Genomic DNA, 4,942 nt, shown 5'->3' with positions numbered 1-4,942 from the left:
TGATTTGTATAATTTTTAGATTCCTTTGTGTGTGTGAGCATCTTGTCTAGGTGGATGGGCGTGTACCACGTGCATAAAGTGTTCATGGGGACCAGATGAGGGCAGAGGCTCCCCTGGAACTGAGGTTAGAGATGACTGAGGTCTCTACAAGAGCAGCAAGGGCTCCTCACAGCTGAGCCCTCTCTCCAGTCCTCATTGGGCAGCTTCTGCCCAGGCAAAATCAGCTTCATCTCAGGGGTTTAATCAAAACCAAGTCAGGCCAATGGAAGGAAGAGCACAGCTGCAGTCAGTGGAGATCTCAAGAGTCAGCTCAGAATACGGGGGGCTCTGTGATCCCCACCGGCTGTAGCAGCCACACAGGTGTGTCCTGAGTGACAGCCGGACAAGCTGAGGAGCCTGAGTCCAGGACAGTGTCTGAGGTTCACAACAATCTCAGCTCTCAAAAGAACAAGAGAGCATTTATGCTGGAGCCACTGAGAGACCACGGCCTGGGAACGCAGAGTTGGGTGTCCCACATTCTATGTTCCAACATTAAAGCACTTTCATCTAGGTTTTATACCTTCCTTTGTTCTATAAAGTTTTATTGAGCAAAGTAAAATATGAAGGAAATTTAAAATACATTGGTAGGTAGACCAGAGAAATGGGTACAATGAGAAAAGAGAACCATTTTATAAGCCCAAGATGTTGTTTAATGACTTTCTAGTTCTTGGATTAGTGTAAGTGATGTTCTGCTGAATTAAAAGCTTCTAACAGGTATCAGCAGCATGACCCTCTTCCTCCTCCTCTTCATTATCATCATCATCTTTAGATGTCTGTTCAGAGTGGTACAAGGAGTGACCGTTCCAGACGCTAAAACCAGCCCAGGATGTAATTAGCCTCTCAACCTGCTCCATTCCAGTCCCTCTATTGAACTGAAAGGCCTATCAGTCCATACAAGACTCCTCCCTGGCGTTCTGATCACTGCAGATACAGCTTCTCTTCAGAACTTTACATCACAGCTCCTCCGTTGACCAAGCACCACATTTTCTGCATGCAGGGGCTCCATCTTAAATGTTCTGAGGTCCCTCATGGCGAGAACTCAGGTCTAGGACCTGCAGTGGATGAGGCTTGAGCAGTGGGCAGGACAGCATCATTAGGAGAGAGGAATACAGGTGAAGCCATTAAGCAAGCATCATATGGAAATAATTAGCCACTATTATCTGCCTCTGAATTATAATCTTTTTGTAACAGGAGGAGCAGTCCTTTTGGTCTCAGCAGTCTGGCTAGCTTACACCCGAAATAATCCACACAGAAACTGTATTCATTTTAACACTGCCTGGCCCATTAGTTCTAGCCTCTTATTGGCTAACTCTCATATCTTTATTGAAACCATTTCTAACAATCTGTATGTCACCACGAGGTCGTGGCTTACCAGGAACAGCATGTCTGACCTGGCAGCTCCATGGCGGCTCCTTGTCTCCCTTCTTACCAGCCTTCAGTTCTGTCTACTCTGCCTACCTAAGTGCTGCTGTTTCAAAAGGCCAAGGCAGTTTCTTTATTCAACCAATGAAAGCAACACATAGGCAAAAGGACTTCCTACACCATTTCTCCTTTTTCTGTTTAAACAAAAGGGAAGGCTTTAACTTTAACATAGTAAAATTACATATAACAAAACAGTTATCAAGCAGGAATTACAGTTACAATATTTATATCTACTTTATTTTTTATCATATCTAAGGAAAACTATATAAATTCTTCAACTCCATTGAAGACTCCAGAAGGAGATAATATTACTTAAGCAAACAGGAAGTACATTATAAGCAACTTCCAAAAGTCTAGAAATGACAGAGACATCTCGCTGCCTGGACAGTCACCCAAAGTTCTTTTGTATCATTGGGGCATCCATATTCAGCATTCAGGCCCATAGCATCCAGCAGCCATTTTCATGAAGCAGAAAATTCCAAAGACAGTTCAGTCACTTTCTTTTGTGTCCTGCAGAATGTCTCGCAGACTCTTTCATGAAACAAGAACCCCAAAGGACCATCTCACCTTTAGGCAAGTTCAGCAGTCCTCTATATGCGGGTTCTTTATGTCCAGTTTATGCAACAGTCCAGGCAAGAGCAGTTTCTTGCATGAGGGCCTGCTTTTTGGGGTTTCTGTCCTACCAGGTTCCTGCAGCCAGTAGCCCCCGAAAAAATCAAACAGAGGTCTCCATAAGATTATAAACTAATTGGCCCATTCGTTCGGGCTTCTTACTAGCTGTTGTAGCTTATATTAACCCATTATTCTTATCTATATTAGCCACATGGCTCAGTATCTTTTCAGCAGGGCAGGTCACATCCTGCTTCTTCAGTGATTTAGGCAGGACTGCAGAAAGAGCTTCCTTCTTCCCAGAATACTGCTGTACTCATTGCCCCACCTCTACTTCCTGTCTAGTTTTCCTATAGCTATAGATAGCCTATAGCTACCGGCCAATCAGCATTTATTTAAAATATAATTGACAAAATATATACGATTGTCCTACACCATCTTTTACACCTTCCGATTCTGTCATTACATTTACATGTGACCTAGATTACCAAATTTAAAGAATCAAGAATAGAATTTTGCCAAGTGAAGTGAAAATTACAAATGAAACCAATGTCTAAAATTTACAAAATCCACTGTGTAGTTTCCATATATTACAGTTATTTGTATTTGATGAATTTGTTTATTTTTAAATGGTTAAAATGGAAATTTCAATGTAGTTACTCTGATAATGGCTCTCTTTTTTTCTTAAGAATTGTTTAATTAATTGTTAATCCCAGCTCATTGTACTATAGAACATTTTAGATACTAATTAAATGAGGGAGCATCGGTATTTAAAGTATAAAACATCAAAAATGTTGTTAACAGACATTGATGTCATTTATATAATTTGGATACAAATAACCAGAATCTTTCAGTATCTCTACCTGGTGAAAATGAAGTGTATTTGGTTTCTCTAGAGTAACCGACCTCATAGAATAAATACCTGTGTGTGTGTGTTGTGGTAAATACATGTGTATGGTGTATGGGTGTAGTGTGTCTGTGGTCTGTATGGTATGGTGTGTGTGTAGTGTGTGTGTGTCGTATGAGTGTAGTAGTGTAGCATGTGAGTATAATGTGTATGGTTTATGTGTGTATATGGTACATATGTAGGGTGTGTGTGTGGTATGGGTTTGGTGTATCTGTGGTGTGGTATGTATGTGTGTAGTATGGGTATAGTGTTGTGGCATGTATGTGTGATGTGTATGGGGTGTGTGTGTGTGGTATGGTATGTGCTATGATGTGTGGTGAGATGTGTATTGTGTGTGTGTGTGGTTTGGGTGTGTTGGTGTGGTATGTTTCTGTGTGATGTGTGTATTGCTTGTGGTGTGGTGGGTGGTGACAGGAATTATTTGTGTCTGTGATGCTGTGCGGTAAATGTGTATGATTGGTGTGTGGTGTGGTTTGTGAGTGGTATAGTGTATGTGTGGTATGTGATATGTGTGATGTGTTATATGTGTGTGGTATGTATGTGTGGTATGTGTGTGTGTTCTGTGTGTACAATTTGTACACATGGTGTGGGGTGTAGTGTATATGGTGTAGTGTGTATGTGTGTACGGTATGGTGTATATGTGATTTCTGTGTGGGTGTGCTTTGGGGTGGTATGTGTATATGCTGTGCATGTGTGTCTGGAGTGTGTGAAGTATAGTGTATGTGTGGGTGTGGGGGGGAGTGGTATTAAAGTATGTGTGTTTCTGTGTATGTGTGTGTGCATGTGTATGTGTGTGCCTGCATGTGTGCAAACCAAACACCACGCAAACCTGCAGAGGTGTCACAAAAACTTCATGGAATCAGCTCTGATCTCCACCTTTACATGCCTTCCAAGGACTGAACCCAGGTTAGTGGGTTTTCCAGGCACCTGCCCGCACCTGCTGAGTCATGGCACACCTGCCAGGCATTTTCTGATTGTGAACGTGTTACACCCAAAGTCCGGAAACCAAATCACCACCAGGAGATCAACTCCAATGCCAAAACAAAACAACAGCAGCAGCAACAACAGGAATAGTGCAGGAGAGACCCCACCAGCTGACAGAGGGGTTTATAGAGAGGAGGAGGTTTGCGGAATTCAAGCTTCTGAGCCTGTGACTGGCTGCCCCCTAGTGGGGTGGTATTGCAAGCTCTAGAGCCTCAGAGACTGTCCAGAAAAGTTTCAGAGTCCAAAGACTTTTCTCCATGTCTAGGTTCAGGGACAAAGTGTCTCTTCTCTTAGATCCTTTCCCATTTTCAGGCTGTGATTCTTTCCCTGGGTTGGGGCTGGAGCCCAGCAGTTCCAGGTCTGTGTAGAGACTGCAGAACAGGGATTTTCTGGGACTGGATGTCTCAAATGCTTGGTAAACAGCTGACTGGAGGGCTGGCCTGAAATGGGAATTTACTTACATGACTCTATAGGAAACAACAGAATTGTCTGTCATGGAAAGGTCTCATCTGTTTCCTGGACTTCACTGTATTCCCAATACCAGCGCCCTCATGCATACTGAGGTCAGTGCAACTCAAAAGTCTTACTTTATTTCAAGGGCCACTGTGACTGGTAGCAACCTACCGAAAAGTAAAAAAAAAAAAAAATAGAACTTGACCTTGGATCCCTAGTTCCTGGGTGTCAGGAGCAGTGAGGATTCGTGTCCCTCTACTGAACCAACTGTAGACTTTCTCAGCACAGAGCATCCTGTCATCTTCAAAGGGGAATAAGAGGTTCATCGTGTGTTATTTAGAGTGAAAAAGAGCAGCCTTCCCTGATGTCCCTTGTCTCTGTACACATCAGTCCTCACCTCCAGGTAAGGCAGGCATTAGAAGTGTGTAAAGAGAAACCCGAGCAGTTAGGGAGGAACGCTTCTGCCCAAGGATTATCCAGCAACTTTGCTTTGTACGCAGTGGGAAATTCAACACGACTTCCGAACCC

The sequence above is a fragment of the Myodes glareolus genome, chromosome 2 (assembly GCF_982192425.1).
Source record: "Myodes glareolus chromosome 2, mMyoGla1.1, whole genome shotgun sequence".
NCBI classification, from domain to species: Eukaryota; Metazoa; Chordata; class Mammalia; order Rodentia; family Cricetidae; genus Myodes; species Myodes glareolus.
This window is presented reverse-complemented; position numbering follows the sequence as displayed.